The sequence below is a fragment of the Kogia breviceps genome, chromosome 3 (genome assembly GCF_026419965.1).
Source record: "Kogia breviceps isolate mKogBre1 chromosome 3, mKogBre1 haplotype 1, whole genome shotgun sequence".
NCBI lineage: Eukaryota > Metazoa > Chordata > Mammalia > Artiodactyla > Physeteridae > Kogia > Kogia breviceps.
In genome coordinates, this window is record NC_081312.1 from 185945108 (window position 1) to 185965436 (window position 20329).

Sequence of the window (20329 nt, forward strand, 5' to 3'; positions counted from 1 at the left end):
CAACCTCCCCAGGAGAGGAGGAAATTGGGAAAATGCTAATGATGGGTTTTAGGACTCCCAGAGATCCCCGGAAAGATCCCTTCGTGCAGGGATCTCTCATCGTCCCTGGGGGCCCGGTTTCACAAGCCCTGCCAATACCAAAATCCACGGATACTCCAGTCCCTTGTATAAAATGAGGTAGTATTTGCCTATAACCTACGCACATCCTCCTGTACATTTTAAATCACCATGTAAGTGCTCTGTCAATAGTTACCGACACAGCAAATTCCAGGTTTGCCTTTTGGAACCTTCTGGAACTTCTTTTTCTGAATATTTTTGATCCGTGGTTGGTTGAGTCTGTGTATGGGGAACCCACAGATACCGAGGGCTGACAGGATTAGACATCGTCTGAGCATTAAGCCTTATTATTGTGATTTGGCCTTCATCTACCTCACTCACTGTGCTTATGTCTCAGTTTCCCCCCGAGATCCCCAGCACTTTAATTCAAACGGTAGCTCTCTTTCCCATAGCCAGAAGCAACCTGCTTCTTAGCAAGTTGCTTTGTAATTTTTCTAAAAAAGGGATCCAGTTTAATACCATCTTGATCACATTAGATGACCCACAGTGCAAGTTAACTCTCCCATGCAGTTGATCGCTAGGAAAGGAGGTTAGCGGCACCCGGAGACGGCATGGGTTCATGATCTCTTCCTGGGCAAGGGGCACTGTTACCACAGCAATAGAATGATAACCTTTAGCAGAGAAGGAAAAATTAAACAGCCTGATTACCACCCTAGCACGAGGAACCTATAACCTGTACCTTTAAGGAAATAGACATCGTGGGCCTCTGGGAGACCCTCCCCTAGAAGCGAGGCACAGCCTCTGTGGCCCTCGCCTTGGGGCAGTAGCGGATCCTGGGTCGCCCACCTTCACAGCAGCCCACAGCCTCCCCGATCTGCGCTGCCGCAGCCCTGCCAGCTCTGCTCTGATGTAAACGTCGCCCGGGATGTCACTCACTCGTTTGCTGTGGCATTTTCTAGACTCCCTGAGAGCTGCCTAACTGGGCTCTGGAGATTATTATTCCAGGAACCAATTTTTGTTTTGATACTGCTCTGATTACAAGGGTGCATAGTTTAGAATGGCCTGCTGTAATCTTCTTTCTTCATAAACTCAGTTCCTTCAGTAAATCATTTTGCAGAGCACAAAGCTTTGTAAGGAAACACATCACCTTAGAGCCGAAACACCTGTCTTATCTTTACCTGGAAGACACATTTCAACACTTAATTTCGATGTGTCTCTACGATCTCTGTAAACGGATTGCAAGTCCTTACTTGAAGCCTTGAAGTTACCAAAAAGATAACGTAGAGGTTCATTTGCCTGGAAATGAGATGCTGTTCTAATGCCCTTTCATCCAAGGTAGCCTGGATTCAGTGTTGACTAGTTTCTAAGATCAGGTGTAGACACCATGTAGCCTTCAGTTTCTAAGTTACATGTTGATGTCTTTATGAAACCATTTTATTTTTGTATCCTATTCATTCACTCTCACAGTCTCTCTCCCTCTCTGTCTCTGACTTTCTCTCCCTCTCCCACTTTCCTTCTTTCTTGGAGAGGAGGGCTAATTTGATTAAAGCCTGTTCCTTAGTGGCTGGTTCGTTTTCGGTTTTGTCAGTATGATCCATCATGCTAAGATAAGGGATATGTTATATTCTTGGAAAAAGAAATGAAGAAAGAAGATACACCATATTAATAATGAACTTAGACAGATCTGTCAATATTTTGCACAGAAGGCCTCAGTTACCTTGTCAGGCGATGTGTGAGTTATTTGTCCTTAGTGATGATGACATGAAATCAGAAACATTTAGCTGCTGTTCATATATAATATACACTTGCTGTGAAATCCGTACCGATCAAATCCTTGCTTTAACCTTTATTGACCACTTATCATTTTCTTTATATATATTAGTTAATTTAAAAATCATAATAATATCTAATGCATTGCAACCAATGTTGTTGTTTAAATTCATTTTATTGGAGTAGAGCTGATTTACAATGTTGCATTAATTGCTGCTGTACACAGCAGAGTGACTCAGTTAGACACACGTATTCTTTTTCCTATTCTTTCCCATTACGGTTTATCACAGGATATTGAAGCAGCCAATGTTGTCTGAAGGCTTGTTATGTGCCAAGTATTCTTCTAAGCATTTCAGTAGTTTTAACTCATTGAATTCTCCAATCATCCCCTGGAAGATAAGTACTCTCATTACACTCATTTTTTCAGGAAAGGAAACTGAAAATGCTTATTGAGCCTAAGGTCAAACAGCTGGGGCGTGGTGAAGCCACAACCGAAAGCCAGGCGTTCTGACTGCAGAGCCTGCAGGGCAAATATCCCCAGCCGTCACCATGCTGGCCCAGAGAGGAAGGAAACGTCATTCTCATTATCCAGTTGAAGCAACTGAGGCTTGGAAAGGTAACCTTGTCCAAAGTTGCAGATGTTCAGGAGTAGAACAGAGATTTGAACTCAAAACTTCCGCCCTTGACCACTTCAGTTCTTCCTGAATTTTTCTGCTTCTCTGTAATCTTTGGCTCCTATTCCTCCATTAGATCCCCTTGTCTTTTGAGTATTTTTAAGACTTCTTGTGGAAAAGCCTCAGTGCTTTTCACTTATTCCTTTTGCATTTGCATATTTATCATTTATTTCTCAAGTGTATGTAGAAATAAGACTATCTGGTTTAAACAGGAAGTCTTTAGCAAAAAGACATCACTTCGAAGGCATTCTCAAAAAAGTTCTCAAATGTGCAAACACTTTTTCTTTTCCTTTTAAAAACTCTTCTGAATTAACTTGGCAGAAGTCTGGCCATTCCATATAGCTTGGAGAATCCTCCCAATTTCTCTTTAAAATTGCATGGAAGATAAACAAAAAGATTGGCAGTGGAAACTAAAGCTGAGAAGACTGTATACAAAAGACCAGCCAGATTCTGCGCGCCTGGTGTCACTCAGAGGCTTTTATAGGGGAGCACACTTTTGGACGAAAAGACACACACTCCAAAGGCTGAACCAGAACAGGACAGAGGCTCCCCAGGGGGACCGGACAACCTTCTGACTCATGCGCTCTGTTACTGTGATACGTCGCGTTGGCCCCAACGAGAAAAACAGACATAGTCGCCAACTTTTGAACCTGTGGGAGCCCCACTTCTGCCTCACATCTGCCAATGTCTCTTTCCTGCCTTTGTCAGTCTCTTCAGCTACTCACCTATGGCTGGAATAGGGGTAGAAGATGGGGTGGAGGGGAGGGGGTGGGGTTTTGGAGCTCCCAGTGGAAGAACCACTTGCAGATAAAGGGGTATGTTGTTCCCAGAAGAAAACAAACTAGGGTTCGGTGACGAAACCTGCGTGGGGTCCAGGAGATCTGCCCTCAAGGAGTACTAGACGTGATGAGCTGAGCTGGGTTCTACACACCAATTATAATCTCCAACCCGGAGAGGAGAGACGTGCTCGCCAGAGTCCAGGCCCCCAGCCCCAGGCTGGGGTATCCATCCTCTAGGTGCTGTGAGCCGAACCCTCCTCCAGAGTTGATAGGAGCTGCCTCACCTGGAAAGGCAGGGACGGTCCCACCCTCCCCCGAGGTCATTACCCTCAGCCAATGACCTGCACTGTGCAAAAGGGCAGCCCCTTGTTCACGGTGGGACAGCCGGTGGGACTGTTCACGCTCCGGAGCTCCCCGTTGGGCTCAGGTTGAGGTCGGACTTCAAGCTGAATCTGCGTGTTCACCTGGCTTCTTCCTCAGCCCCATCCCGGACCCTTGGATCCCTTGCAGGTTTTACCTGCAAACACTCTCACTGAATCACTGCAAAACAATCCCCGTCTCAGGCTCCGCTTCTAGGGACACGAACCTCAGAAAATCTCCTGAACTAATGAATAATCATGGAAATACAGCACACTGAATATCATGTAAATAAAGGTGACACAAAAACATTTATACCTGTAGTTTTTTTCTAATTGTAGAGATTCCAAATTCAACTGCAAAAACTACAGAACCAGAGTATTTTGTGGCTCTTGAAATGCATTGCCAGATTATTTTTTTGGAGAAATTGTCCCGACTGTACTAACCTCCAACAGTGTTTCAGAGCAGAGATACTAACACGGCAGCAGCTCTCGGAGCAGAGATACTAACACGGCAGCAGCTCTCGGAGCAGAGATACTAACACGGCAGCAGCTCTCGGAGCAGAGATACTAACACGGCAGCAGCTCTCGGAGCAGAGATACTAACAGGGCAGCAGCTCTCGGAGCAGAGATACTAACACGGCAGCAGCTCTCGGAGCAGAGATACTAACACGGCAGCAGCTCTCGGAGCCAGCATCATCCCGGGCTCTGAAGGTTATCGTTGCGGCTTTTATCTGCGTCTCCTGGATTGCTAACGAGGTTACACATTTCCCCATATCTGTTTACTCATTGTAGCCCTTTCTTAGGTGCATCTCCAGTCTGAGAAGAAAATTCCATGCCAGGTTTCCAAAGCTTTCAATGCCACGAGATTAATCTCGTTGCGTGTGAGGGCTTCTCAGCTCCATGTAAGACAATTCCAAGTTTAAAAAACGGGCCAAGTCGTCAGGACTGTTTTTCCTGTGGAGAAAGGTTAAAGCAAAGCAGATGTGCAACGGCCTCGCACCTCCTTTCTTAAGCTGCATTGTTTGTCTTGAACCTGCACGCAAAAGAAGGCTGAAGAAATCATTTAATGGGCGTTGAAATGACCTTTCATGCCATTTTATTAATAGAAACAAGGGCACTGGATAACCTGAGCTTCTCTGTGACAAGCGACCTCATTGGCTTTCCTCCCTCAGCTCTTTTCCTCACCACCTTCTTCCTTTTCTTCTCCTCAGGTGCCCTGAATGTATGTGTTCCCCCCAAATTCCTGGCCGTGGGGCCTTTGTGGCTCCCCCTTCACCTTCTCTTTCGGTCGTGCATTTGTAGCATGAAATGAATCCATCGGGAGTGGTCTTTCCCGAACTTTCCACTCCACTCAGGAGCGTGGAATTCCTCGGGCCGCTCCACAGACCCAGCAGCGCTCTCCCAGCGACGGGACCTTCACGATGAGGACACGTGGTTCGCCGGGGAACGCCACAGAGGTAACATGGGTGTTTCGACGCAACTCTCGTACCACCACCTGGCCACTGACCTGGGGTGAAAGACGACTCGCTCACCACAGTCTACGTGCTTCTTGTTACGGGCACAAAACAAGTTGCTGGCAGACTGAGCCCAAGGGTGCGTGTTTCTAGCCTGTGTTAAGACTTTCAGTTTCTTACCAAGATCTAAAAAGTGGGAGATTTCATATCTGATTCCTAGCTTCTCTTAAAGAAAAAGATATGCTAATATTAGGCTCCAAATTCCTGCGTGAGCAGAATCTACAAAAGCCTGGTAATGGCTCCCCTCTTGAAGGAAGCATGTACCCTCCAGGTCAACACCGTCCCCTCCTTCCCCGTCGCCTTAGGCCTCCTCATACTTCTTCGCCTCTTTGCTTAATATCCACCCTCCCTCATTCTATCCTTCCGTCCATCCATCCATGTATCAACCCTTCCTTCTATCTTTCCTTTTTCCCTTTCCTTCCTTCTACCCTCCCTTCCTTCCTATCCTAACCCTTTCCCTGTCTAAGAGTCTCTCCTCTCATGCTTCCTTCAACTTACCCCTCTATGTGGCACAGCCTCTTCAGTTGTAGAATCCTATTTGCTGTCACCTCTTCTGTAAAGGTCTCCTGACCGCCCACTATCCCCGCTACCTAGCTAATCGTTGACTCTTCGCTGGCTACTCTCTCTGACATGTATATCTGCATGTATTTATCTACACATATTGGACAACCAAAACGTCCATGGAGAGACTGGCATATGCAACAGGCACTCAGCGAGGGGCTGCCCGTCTAAAATCAGATACGATGTGGTCCTGGGCTGCACGCGGTGCAGCTTGTGTGGAAGGCGTCAGGATAAAAGGTCCACACGGAGCGGGTGGAGAACGGAGCAAAGGGCCCTCCATGTGGACCAGGCTCTCCAGAGCAAGGGACTTCCTTAATCAGAGATTTGAAGGACAGGGAATTAATTGCTTAGCTAATAAATCGAGGAAAAGTGAATTTTAGGAAATCACAATCTGAGAAGGCACAGAAGCATAAAGGGAATTGCAATCAGCTCTATATATTGTTACGGATAAGGGTCCATTTCCCGCAGCAGCAAAAAATGAGGCAAGAATCATTTTAACCTACTCTGTGTTCAAATCCATGGTTTCCTTTAAGTCCATTTTAAATGGTAGAATTGATTAAAGGTCACAGTTACAATACATAAAGGTGATTGTATTTTAGAAGAAAGACTTAATTTTTAACTTAAGAGACCTACAGTTTTCATCTTAGTTCTGTGATTTTATGTGACTGTGGAGCCTGCTCTCAAGCTTTCTTTGGAAGCAAGAGCTTGGAAGGGATTTTGGAAGCAGGAACACAACACAGGCCACTTTTAACATCAAGCCTGTCACGCTACTTTGTTTTCACAAGCACAAATAGAAAGACTAAAAAAGAGAAGAGTTTCACACATACAGTCATGAAAATTGGATAGGGGTGTACAAGGACAGCTCACTTATTTGGGGTAAAATGAAAACTTGTCTTACCCCCAATTTTTCCAAATTATTTTTGGAAGTTACAACACAATCAAATTTGATTTCCCAAATCTTCTCCTGGGGATTGTTTGGCAAATATGAAACGTAAGTCAGGAAAAATTTCCTCCTAACCTTCCAAATGGAGTTTTCTGCCATAATATCAGGAAAATATTACCTGAATTTATCTTGCAGGCAGACTAGATGTTATTTTACCTTACCCCCCCACCCCTGAAATTACTTTCAAGGATCAAGTCAGAAAGAGAAGGGCTTCCCTGGTGGCGCAGTGGTTAAGAATCCGCCTGCCAATGCAGGGGAACATGCGTTCAAGCCCTGGTCTGGGAAGATCCCACACGCCGCAGAGCAACTGAGCCTGTGAGCCACAACTACTGAGCCCGCGCTCTAGAGCCCATGAGCCACAACTACTGAGCCCACGTGCCTACAGCCCGTGCTCCGCCACAAGAGAAGCCACCGCTATGAGGAGCCCGCGCACCGCAACCAAGAGTAGCCCCAGCTCGCCACAACTAGAGAAAGCCCGCGCGCAGCAACGAAGACCCAACACAGCCAAAAATAAACAAATAAAAATAAATAAATAAATTTATTTTTTTTAAAAAGAAGAAAGAGAGGGACTATTTTTTACCCATAATGTGTTCTCTCTAGAGCTGGATTTTAGTTATCACTGCCTGAAGCATACTTAACACACTTTAACATTGGTGTTTAGTGCTTAAAATTTCAGATTCCACATACAAAGTTCCAAATATATCTGCCAAATACGGCAAACCCCCATGAAAGTTATTCATTTTGAAAGTTTGAAATAGTCGTTTCCTTGATGTTCTAAAGATAAGGACCCCTGCATTCTTTAGCCAAATATCTTCTCTTTTGATAGCTAATAAACTTCAGGATGGAACATAAGAACTTCGTCGCGAACATTCAGATATTCACAAAGGAAGGCGTGTACTCTAGCACTTTTCGTGGGGTTGGCTGCCTTGATAATGACATGCGTAGTCCACATAGACTGCTGGGCAGGGTTTTAGATGCTCACCAGTGAATAAATCTGATTTTTTTCCCTGCTGAATTCTTCACGGTGAATCCAATGTTACATCATCCCTGCACATTCCTATCAATGTTTTTAAGCTCATTTGTTCAGAAGAATTTTGAAAGGGCTTCAAAGATATCATTGGTTTGGTTGTAGCCCCAGAGGCTTGAGAAACAGCTTCTTTACTTCCACACCATCTTTAACCACAAGTCACGCATCAAGATACGGTGTAGCACAATGTTCTTGAGGACAGTCCTAAGATGCATCAGACTAAGGGGAGGAAAAAGCCAGGATTTGATCTTTTGCAAAACTTGAAAATGTGGCATCAGCAGGTAAGACTTTCTAATGCCCGACTGTAGAATTCGAGAAAAAAATTCTGTAATAGCTTTGAAATATCCTCTCAAAGAAACTTTTGGGAGCACTCAGAATGAATTGTTCCCTGAGAATTTCTCCAGCGTTTTGAAGTTTGGTCCTCCAGTGATTAAAAGGGATACTTTATACAAAATCTTTACAGCCATTACAGTTTTTCTTAATATGTTCTAATATTGTGTAATGTTATATACCACAGAGAATTGCACTCTAGTAATAAGATCTACCCGTATAAAAATAAGGTTTGTGTGAATCCAATTTAAATGCCATGATAAATGAGGAGTTTGGGATTAACATATACCCACGACTATATATAACATAGATAATCAACAAGGACCTACTGTGGAGCACGGGGAACTCTGCTCAGTATTCTGTAATAACTTATATGGGAAAAGAATCTGAAGAAGAGTGGATATATGTATGTGTGTAACTGATTCACTTTGCTGCACACCTGAAACTAACACGACATTGTAAATCAACTCGACTCCAGTATTAAAAATAAAAATTAAATTAAAAAAATAAATAATGCCATGATACCCATGTGGGGACGACACAGTTCCTTTGGTCAGTGTACTTAGGCACAAAACAGTTGAGCGCTTGTTGTCTGCGATAAGCTGCTTCCAACCTTGACGTACGAGTGAGGCTCATCCGATTTGTGTTTTGGCTGGCGTCTTCAGTTGCCTTATAGAAAAAATTGTTCTTTTTTAACGAGGAGTGTCTCCAAGAGCGCCAGGCTGGTTTTGAAGAATAAAGTGATGCTGATGGCGGAAGACGACCCCCTAGTTTCCCCTCATACCTGAGCCCAGGAAGCGAAATATTTGCTCGTTTTGTGTGTCTACCCATGTCGGCCTAAAACATGCCACTGTTTAATGGAGACTTAGACAAGATTTAAAATAGCTTTATGATGCTCTGACTTTATTTGCTGTTGGGCTCAGTCCGTTATCAAACAATACAGAGATATAAAAAGAAAAAGAACGTTTCCCCTTCTCTTACCAATTCATCCTTCTGAGGTAAATCAACTTACGTACCCGCCCTCTTCTTCGTGCTCCTGCAGATACATATTTATATTAACACACAAATACATAGTGTTTTTACCTTATAAAAATAGTGTCGTATTGCACATTTTTCGGCAACGTTGCTTTATCACTTACCAGCTTCCCATGGGGGAATCCCCCTAGACTATACAGACAAATTATTCATTTTCATTTTAAAGAACACCAAAAACTTAAGATTCTGATTCACTTTGCAGTAAAATGTATTAACATGGGGAAGGAATTTTCTAATCATACTGTATTTCCATCTAGTAACATAAGTTTTCATTTATTGAGGTGTTTTTAGGGTGTTTTTTGTTTGTTTTGTTTGTTCGTTTTTTGGCTACACAGCTTGTGGGATCTCAGTTCCCTGACCAGGGCTTGAACCTGGGCCACGGCAGTGAAAGCCCAGAATCCTAACCACTAGGGCACCAGGGAACTCCGTTACTGAGGTTTTATTTTACATCTTTCAAGAGGAAAAAGAGGTTTTCATGTAGCTATTGTAATTCTTTGTTAAATTTATTTATTTATTTATTTTTCAGAGTTTCTTACTGTCATGAAAAAGCTTTTATTTTCCATTTATGTTTAAGTGGTTAACACTAGTACGGTAGATTGTATTATTGGTCATTATCTACTTCCTCCATGGTAAGAGGGGTCTGCTTGTTGGATGTCCTTTGCAGTACCTTCTTAGAGATGAAACATCCATCCATCCTATCCCCATTTGTGTTGGCCATGCGACTTGCTTTGGCCAATGAATATATGACATAAACACAGCAGATCGAAGCTTGGAATTCAAATGTGTGATAACACTTGTCCTCTTGAGCCCATGCTCTCTGGCCTGAACATGGCCAGGTTGGGGCTACTTCTTCAGCCTAGATCCTGGAACAAGAATGCTCGTGAAGCCGACCTGCAGCCAACCCGTAGCTTGGAGCAGAGTAGCTGCCAACCATCAAGATCTGTGAAGGGCGTCATATTTTACTTTACTTTCAAGTTAAGACGTTCATCTGCCCATTGCATGGGTGCTGACAGAAGACCCAACTCCTGGACCAGAGACAAAAGACAGCAGCCAGAGTGAGTGTCAGCACGTGTGTTGGCCCCCCGGGTCTTCATTCCCAGGGTGGGGCCCGGATACATGCCTGAACACAAAGTCGCTTGCATCACAGGAGAGGGACAGTGAACTTGAAATCCCATCGTGTCATAGCAAGCAGTAAGCAAGCCTGCTCTTTGCCCCAGAGGTTGGTACTACCTTCTCCCTCAAGGCTGCTCCCTGCAAACTCCACCCTGAGGAACGGCTGGGTAAAAACATGATCAGGGTGTTAAAGGCTTAGCATACCCAGCAGGACACAGAGGGACACAAGAGGCTCATGGGAGAATATCTCCCACCACCAACCCTCGGGCCTCATGGAATGTCAGTGAGAAATAAATGTTTGCTATTGTATCAGGGTTGTTTTGCTACAGAACAAAGTTAACTGATGCAACAAGTACAGAGAAAAATCCATTGATATCTGTATATTTATCTTACATCTTGCCACCATACCTTAGTGTCCTATTGAAAAACATAATTTAGTATAGTTTCTTGAGTTCTCTAAGGATAACAACATCTTCTGCAAATACAGTGACTTCTCTCTGCCCTCCCCCACTATTTATGTTGATTGTTATTATTTTGTTTTCTTCCCTTCAGCATTAGCCTGAGTCTCTAATTTTTGCATAGTTTCTAATTTTTGCATAGTCTCTAATTTTTGCATAGTTTCTAATTTTTGCATAGTTTCTAATTTTTGCATAGTTTCTAATTTTTGCATAGGTTTCTAATTTTTGAACAGTGATGGTGACAGCAGACACACCACTCGTCATTCCAAACCTACCCTTTGCTGCTTCGCTTGTGATGCTGGGGCTGGAAGTTAGCAAACCGTGTTTTTGCTTTGCAAGGTGGCTCCCTGTTCAGCTGTGCTGATAAAGAGTTCACTGGCAGAGAGCTCCCAGGAAGGAGAAGGAAGCAGGGACTGTTGGCTCTCGGGTCACTCCTTATTTGCTCCCTGTTCGATGAGTGTCCGCCCGCCAATGCTGCTTCGTCTTGACAGAGAGGCTCCTTCCCACAGCAGTGGGACAATCCCGTGAACAGTTTTCTAACATGTTTAGGAACCGCCTCTTTGCACCCCCAACTCAGAGATACATGGCATCTGAGTTTCATTTCCACGAGGCCTTTCTCTAAGCTTCTAAGTTTTAATAACTCCAACTTCTCTCTGCCGTACGCGGGCCTCTCACCGCTGTGGCCCCTCCCGTTGTGGAGCACAGGCTCCGGACGCGCAGGCTCAGCGGCCACGGCTCACGGGCCCAGCCGCTCCGCGGCACGTGGGATCCTCCCGGGCCAGGGCTCGAACCTGCGTCCCCTGCGTCGGCAGGCGGACCCTCAACCACTGCGCCACCAGGGAAGCCCCCAACTTCTCTTTTTGATCCCACTCCATCATATATAGTGGTAGCTGCTTTCTGCAATTGTTACCTCTGTGATCCCAAGTTCTCTTTTTGTTTTTAAGCTACCTTGTGAAGTTGACACCTAGGTAATACTTCTTTATATTAAATTTTCTCTGCTAAAATAACTGGTGTGGTGTCTGCCTCTTGACTGACCCCTGACTGATAAAGTAGCGATCCCTATTCATTTTCTGATTTTAATGATGATGCTTTACCCATTTGCCTCTTAGCACTATAGCTACTGGGTTTTGGTTTTTGTTTGATTGTTATTGAAGTTTATCAAGTGTGTTTCTTGTATATATTGACAAATGCATTTTTTCTTTCTTGTTAATGTAAGAAACTAGACATTTTTCATAAGGTTGAATCATCGTGTTCCATATTTCTGGAATAAATAGCTAATAGTTAACACATTTGTGGCACTTACTACACATGCTCCAGGCATTTTATAGATATAAATTCACTTAGCAAACCTAGTTGGTCATGGCTCAAAATTACATTGCCAAATGTTTATTTAGAACTTATATTTATAACTGAAATTGAACAATATTTAGAGTTTTATCTCTTGTATTGTTATTACTTGTTCCTACTATCTTATCACCTCTATCGAACTGAAAGATCCTTGAAAATCAATGTCTTACTATGCAGTCAGTATCTCAGTATCATGCAAGAGCATGTGACTGATGTTTGTTGAATGATTAAACACACTTAATAGACCTAAAGTAAGTCTACTTTGTGAAAATTAGCATTTATTCTGTAATATAAATTCTGATTTCACACATTTAAAAATATTTGTAAGTAATCAAAATACATAAAAATGGATACATTTAATATTAAACTAGACTTTTCTGGGCATATGCATGCATTTCAGAACTCTAACGTTTTAAGAATTGTTGCTTATCCTGTCTCCTTAAATGTCTCTTCATAGAGTTTAAAAATTCTCCAACATTTTGTTAATAGCAATAATTACTTTTGTATATTTTTGAGTTACTGCATTATGTTCTGTGATGTAGATTATATCAAAATTATTCCTTTTTCCAGAAGATTAAAGACAAATTAGTAAAAGATATGCATCAAGAATTCTTAATGTATGAAACCATTTTCAACAAAATGTTTTTTATTTAAGTCAAAATTGGATTTCCACGGTTTAGGGCTTCAGGGCTTCTAAGCCATTTTGCTCCCACAGATTTAAGACTTGAACTGGACATCAAAGGTTATCGCGGCCTCTTCAAGGCACTAGCTAAAGTTTTAGTAACTGTTTTCTGTGGTTTAGCTTTGCTTGAATCCTTCCCTTCAAAGCAGCTGTTGCTGTGTCATTGAGATTAAGTTTGAGGACAAAATGTGTTATTATTTATTTGTATGTTTTTTTCAATTGTATTTTAAGGACCTTCTGTGTGCACAGGAAAATACTGGCAGAGGGTAAGTAAAGATGTTATCTTCTACCACCAAGGATTGTGCGACATAAGGACCCACACGCAGACCCACATTTTATATAGAAATAACATTGTGGGACAAACTTTTTTTTGCAATCCCAAAGCAATAGGAAAAAAAACCAACCTACCATAAGGAGAGGAGTACAGCTGCACTGGCTCCCTGAGGAATTTTTCCTTATTTGTTTTGCTCTTGTTGATTTAATTCTAGGTTATGATTTTATGGAGTTTGGGGGTAATGACTGGGCATTTATGATCACAATCACGAAGGATCTTTCATCATGTTTGGAAGCAGTAATATAAGCCATGGTAATAGAAATTATTTTACTATTATTTATTTTTTCACCTTCCCTAATACCGTAAAGTTTATAACTCTAATTTTCATGAGGAGGAATGACATATATGTGTGTGTGTGTGTGTGTGTGTGTGTGTGTATACACATATATATCTTTTTAACTGGGCTGGATTTATTTGAAAAGATGCTCTATTTTAATTCATTATGTAGCCTTTTAAATAAAGTCTAACTTTATTCAAGTGACGTAAAATTCATTTTATCAGTTCAATTCACTTATCTCAGCCTATGCGGTTTCTGTGTGTGTGCGCGTGTGTGCGCGCGCGTGTGCATGCGTGTGTGTGTGTATCATCCACCTGATAGTGGCAAAAATGCTACACAGTTTTGAAAACTACAAATATAAAGAGCTATTTTGATGATCATCTAATTTGAGAAGCAAATTATGGCATAGAACTACAGTTTAATTATATCAAGTATAGTCTCCATTACTATCCTATATTTTATCTCAGTTTTCACTTTACCTCTGAACATAGATTCTTCTTTTCATAGGTTTTCCTGAATTATGATTTAAAGACAAGGAAATAAGAAATGCATATAGTTTATAGTGTGTCAAGGGACAGACACGAGGATCTCTTTCAGGAAATGAAAATGGCAACCTGGGGGAATTTGTTTTTCTATAAATTAGGTTTATTAAGAAATACGGATTTTCTCATTCACATCAATTACATGATATTTAGAAACACTAGAAAGTTGGTCATTTAAAACTTCACACAATTGACTTAAAGAAGAGGTTTGTTCAAAGTTTTTCACCAACTCTCTGGAATGCCAGTCATAGGATAAAGCATAAGACATGCTATCTATTTTTTTCTGGTGTTAGCAGCCCCTTTATTGGGTGGCTTAAGAACTGTTCAGTTTTCTGTACACTTTTTGATTGCTTTTTAATGTTTTTTTGTTTGTTTCATTCTTTTTAAAATGTTGATACTATTTTCACAGAAAAAAAAAAAGTATAGACCAAAAGAAGAAAATTCTGTTGAGCAAATGTTAATGGAAATTGACTTAGGTTTTAAAACTGAAGTGGACACTTTTGAGCTGTGAAGTTCTGAGTTTTGTTTTATTTTCATCAAAAATTCTCAGATTTTTATGAGAGCAACTGAAGTCAGGAGACCATCCTGAAGGAAAAACTGGGGGGGAAAGGTGAAAATAGAATATTTCAGTTTCACAGCAACATCTTTGCTGTTTTGAAGATAAATCTTTGCAGGTGTGTTTCTGATCTAACTTTCTTGCTCAAGGAAGAATGTTTGTCATTTTCTGAATTTACCAGCAATTGGTGTGCACTGAGGTCTCATTTATTTCTTACAAAATGTCGCTACCTCACTCCTGTCCTCTTAAATTTAAAACAGCTGCTGGCCACTGGCAGGATCGCAATCTGAACAGAGACAGAATTCCAGACTCTCTGGATGCCTGTATTACACTCTTGTTAATAACGATCTCTGTCCGTCAAGGTGACGACAGGACAACGTGGGCCTATACGCGTTTTCTCTGTCATATGTAAAAAGCTAAAGCTTTCCTTTTGTTCACAAAACCCCCATGATTTCATTCCATAACCCCTCTGATTATCGGTGTCATTTGATGAAGCACTAAGATTTAGTTTTGCTTGAAGCCCCCTAACTTCCCACGTTGTTTCCTTTCTAGGCAGTTATATTTTTAATATTTATTTATTTATGGCTGTGTTGGGTCTTCGTTTCTGTGCGAGGGCTTTTCTCTAGTTGTGGCGAGCGGGGGCCACTCTTCATCGCGGTGCGCGGGCCTCTCTTGTTGCGGAGCACAGACTCTGGACGCGCAGGCTCAGTAGTTGTGGCTCACGGGCCCAGTCGCTCCGCGGCACGTGGGATCCGCCCAGACCGGGGCTCGAACCCGCGTCCCCTGCATCGGCAGGCGGACCCTCAACCACTGCGCCACCAGGGAAGCCCAGTTATATTTTTAATATTATCTGGGAGTTAGAGTAGCTTATTGACTGGGAGTAGCAGAGGGAATCCAAACTCAACTTTAAAAGGTGAGGCAAATTGGGGAAAAGAAACATATTTAGTTTTCAATTGTTTCGAATTTTATTTTCGGATTCCATTTTCACAATGTAGAATTTATAATCTCAACATTTCCTTGTAAAGAAGACAATAATTTAAAGAAGACAACTCTTCCAATGGCTACCTCACTGTCTAAAATAAGAATTTTGACCTCAGCTTTAAATACCGTGATTCTCAGTCAGAGATACAATACTGTTTACCTTGCCAAAAAGAAATCATTTTGTTTTTCCTATAGGTTTTCTTGCAGAACGACTGTTCAGTTTCTATAAAGATAGATTCATCTGTTTTGAACAAGGCTAAAGATTATTTTCATGCATAAGATAAATCACTGAAAGAGACAGTAAAGCATTCAGAATGTACTTTATGTTCTACCAGAGCAAATCCAAATCACTCTTCTCCACAGTGAATTCATGGTTTCCTGCAAGATAAGATCTCATCCTGTTAAGGACTTCATCTTGGAAGAAAAGAGAACATCATCTCTCAAGGGAACTCCAGTATCATAATTCATAAAATCAAATGTATCAATAAACACAGCTCTCGTTTTAAAATAGTCACCCAAGTCTCTGGAAACTAGAGCCTGAACACTCGATGTTAAATTGTAGTATTTTATAATAACATAAATCTGTAAAAGAGAACAAATAATTGTTTAATTATTTTAAAGTTTTCATTCTCATGAATAAAATTTAAATGCTCAGCAATCCTTAATTAATACATTTGGAATCCCTTCCTTAGTGATGAGAATTAACTTTGCAATTTAATTTGCCACTTTACCATGTGAAAAAGAAAGATAAAAAATAAGCCTCTTGGGAACGGGAAGAAAATTTCCAGTCTCTCACCAGCCAATCCAGTTTTTAATCAGCACTTTCTCTCTCTCGACATTATTGGCATTTTCGCCCCCCATTCCTCCCCAAGATCTGGTTTAAAGACATAACTAACTGTACAGATCTGAGCTTTGGATCTCATTTCACCTCAAACACCTGAAGTGTTTGCCTAGGGTTTGTTTTACTGGCCAACATGGTAGTCCAGAATGCAGAAAAGATTTTAAACAAATCATAGACTCTGCTAAAGAAGATACGTGATATTCTAGGTATAAGATATCAGGAAAGAAGTATAGCAAAAATTTCCAAGTGTTTAGTACTTTTTTTTATAGTGCCCGGCTTATGTTTGTATTTATTATTCATCCATTCACCAAAAATGTGTTGAACATCTATAACCCACACTGAAGACGGCACATGGACCCAGAATTCAGTCTTTGCCTAGAGGAACTCACAATTTAGTAGGAGGGTCAGATAGGTAAACAAATAAGTTTCAAGGTTAGATGGTAAATTCTCAGATCAAGGGCTGCATAGTACTGTGGCGACAGAGGAAGGCAAGGACAGAGAGAGGCTTGGAGCCAGCCTATGAAAGCCTTTGTAGGCCAAATGCAGGAGTGATTACCTTAGTCTGTAGGCAAAGGATTTTAAGCAGAGAGATAATATAATCAGCTTTAAGATGGTCAAAAGTGGACTCCCCTAAGATACAGTCACTGAAGCCCTGAGATCTGCATGCAGCATTCAGATGAGGAGTACTTTGGGAACAGTACCTGTTAGAGAGTGAAGGGAAGGAGGGAGGGGGAGGGGGAGGGGAGGGGGAGGGGGAGGGGAGGGGGAGGGGGAGGGGAGGAGGGGGAAGGGGAGGGGGAGGGGGGAGGGGGGAGGGGAGGGGAGGGGGGGAGGGGGAGGGGAGGGGGAGGGGGGAGGGGAGGGGAGGGGGGAGGGGAGGGGGGAGGGGGGGAGGGGAGGGGAGGGGGGAGGGGAGGGGAGGAGGGAGGGGAGGGGGGAGGGGGGAGGGGGAGGGGGGAGGGGAGGGGGGAGGGGAGGGGAGGGGGAGGGGGGAGGGGAGGGGGAGGGGAGGGGGAAGGGGGGATATGGGTGGCCATGCAGACGCACCAGGGGCTGCAGCTGATCCCATGGGGGGATTGGGAGCTGAAAGGGCCGTTCAGAGTTGCCCCATCTTGAGCTGTCCCACCAGGTGGCCAGACCTTCTTACTTGCCCTGAGAAGTCACTGGATGGGAGCTGTCCCCAGGGAGGAGACGAGGCTTGGGCCAGGCTGATTCCCATAGGTGAGAGCAGCTCCTGGTGAGGGACACAGCTGGAGCCATTCCCCCAACCACACATCCTGCAGCTGGAGCGAGAGACTCCATCCTAACGAGGGAGCTGAGTGATGGGTCACGGAATCCACTACAGAAGCTTTATGGGGATTTTGTTTTTTTTAGTTTTATTGAAATATAGCTGATATACGATGTTGTGTTAGTTGCAGTTGTACAACAAAGTGATTCAGATGTACATATATATGTATATATACACATATATTATATATTCAGATATATAATAAATCTTTTAAAGATTCTTTCCCATTCTATGTTATTACAAGATACCGAGTAGAGTTCCTCGTGCAATACGGTAGGTCCTTGTTGGTTATCTGTTTTGTATATAGTCGTGTGTATATGTTAATCCCAAACTCCTGACTTTTGTTGTTGTTATTTTTTTAGCCCAACCCTGACTGTAGGGGAAGGATAGTCGTCAGTGAGGAAAGACTGGCCAGAAGGAGATCAGATTGGACTTCGTGAAAAAGATGATGTTGTGATGATACCAGGGATACCATGGTAACTCAGTAGGGGAAAGATACTCTTCGCACAAACAGTGCTGGAACAGTTGGCTGTCTACGTGGAAAGAGAAGAACTTCGACTCTTGCCTCACCCTCTACAAAAATTTCACTCAAAATGGATCACAGTTCTACATGCGAAAGCTAAAACTAGAAAACTTCCAGAAGAAATCAAAAGAGAAAAATCTCTGTGACTTTGGGTGAGTCCAAGCTTCCTTAGATCAGACGCTAGAACATAAACAATAGAAGGGCTGAAATGTGGCCACTACCATTTGGGGATGAGAACGGAAGGGAAGCAGAACTTGTGTACATTACTGCTGAGAATGTAAAATTGTACAGCCACTTTGCACATCAGTTTGGCAGTTTCTTATGAAGTTTAGGATATACTCACCATCAAATCCAGCCCCATTTCAAGGTATTTATCCAAGATAAATGAAAATGTGAGAATTGTGCTCCTAAGTTTATAGCTGTCTAATCGATGGTGAACAGACACTGGAAACAACTCAAATGTCTGTCAACAGGTGAACAGACAAATAACTTGTGATCTATCCATAAAAATGTGCACTGAGGGGCTTCCCCGGTGGCGCAGTGGTTGAGGGTCCGCCTGCCGATGCAGGAGACACGGGTTCGTGCCCTGGTCCGGGAAGATCCCACGTGCCGCGGAGCGGCTGGGCCCGTGAGCCATGGCCGCCAGGCCTGCGCGTCCGGAGCCTGTGCTCCGCAACGGGAGAGGCCACGACAGTGAGAGGCCCGCGTACCGCAAAAAAAAAAAAAAAAAAAAAAAAAAAATGTGCACTGAGGAGGGATACAAAATGTTTGAACTACTGGTACAACAGTATGGATGAATCTCAAAGACATTGTGTTAAATAAAAATGCCAGACACAAAAGAATATGTTATTCTATTTACGTGAGTCTATGTCTGTAAAGGCAAAGGAACCGCTGGCACCAGGGCCCAAGCTGGGGAGGGGGCGGGGGGACTGACCACAGTGCAGTACAAGGGAAACTTCTGGGCGATAGAGATATTCTGTAATATACGTCGTAACTGTGTGGTGGGCATATGGCTATAGGTATAGGTTAAAACTCATTGAATTGTACACTTATTATTTCTGAATTTTATTCAGTATGTAACCTCTAAAAAATAAACATAAAAATAAACGAGCCACACTTAAATGGCCACGAGCCCTCATTTTCTTCAGTTCTTGTTTCTTAGAAAAGTTCTTTTGTATAACCGTCAGTAGTCATTCATTAAATGAGGACTGACCATGTACCAGGCTCTGTGCTTTTAAATAAATGGCCCAAATTTATTTAAAGAGAGGGACATCTAGGAATGAGACAACTGTAGTTTTAATGCTTTAGCTACTAGTGAATTGATCACCAAGCCCATATTAAGAAACTGGTCTACTTTGCTTGACAAGAATAATATAATATTTTAAATTTGAAAAGAGCCTTAAAAGTACTATATTAAAGAAAAATTCAAAGCAACTTAGTATAAAGTGGGCATCTCTTTTCCTGGATTTGTGTGTGTGTTTGTATGTGTGTGTGTGTGTGTGTGTGTGTAAGTAAAAATGTCATGTGCTCACTTAATTGGATCAATATGGCAGGAATGACAATTTTAAAGTGAAAAAAAACAAGTTTTGCCTTTATAAATAAGAAGATACTTATAACAAGGCAGATGTCTAGATAAGAAAATATTTTTCTCCACTGTAAGAGTCAGAAAACACAAACATCTCTCTGTGTGAGGGTGTCACTATGTCTGGGGCTCTTTAGGTATCTTCCTCAATTTCTGCTGGCATTACTCTGTCTCTGCTTTGTACCCAAACTAATGGGTCCCTTTGTAGGTACAATCAGATCGTAAGTAGAGCATGAGAACTTGTATATGACAATAAAACATTATTCAAACATAAGGTATTTTCCTGTACATATATCAGCTTTGTCACATCCATAACTAAGTGCCATGGTACCCAAGTCACAAGAACTATCACATTTCTTTACTTTTTCTAAATTAAATCCAGTGTGACTTAGTTTCCACCCTAGAGAGGCAGAAAATGCCTCTATCTATCTATCATCGATCTCTCTATCACCTATGTATCTATCATCTATCTATGTATGTATCTATTTATGTATCTATCAATCATCTATTATCTGTCTCTCTATCTCTCTATGTCTATCTATCTATGTATGTACCTGTCTATCTATCTCTCTATGTCTATCTATCTATCATCTACCTACCTATCTATCATCTCTCTATGTCTGTCGATCTATATCTATGTATGTACCTGTCTATTTATGTATCTATCAGTCATCTATCTATTATCTATCATCTATGTATTTGTCTATCAATCATCTATCTATCTGTCATGTATCACCTATGTATCTATCATCTATC

General features: G+C 42.1%; 1 long non-coding RNA gene across 1 annotated transcript in view; it reads left to right on the forward strand.

The window, feature by feature from the left end:
* The window catches only part of LOC131753261 (uncharacterized), a 105809-nt gene extending 86686 nt beyond the window's left edge, over positions 1-19123 (forward strand). Inside the window, exons 4-5 of the long non-coding RNA XR_010839909.1 lie at positions 17831-18514; positions 18747-19123. This is a non-coding gene — a long non-coding RNA (uncharacterized lncRNA). The remainder of the gene's footprint in view (positions 1-17830; positions 18515-18746) is intronic.
* The last annotated feature ends 1206 nt before the right edge of the window (positions 19124-20329 follow it).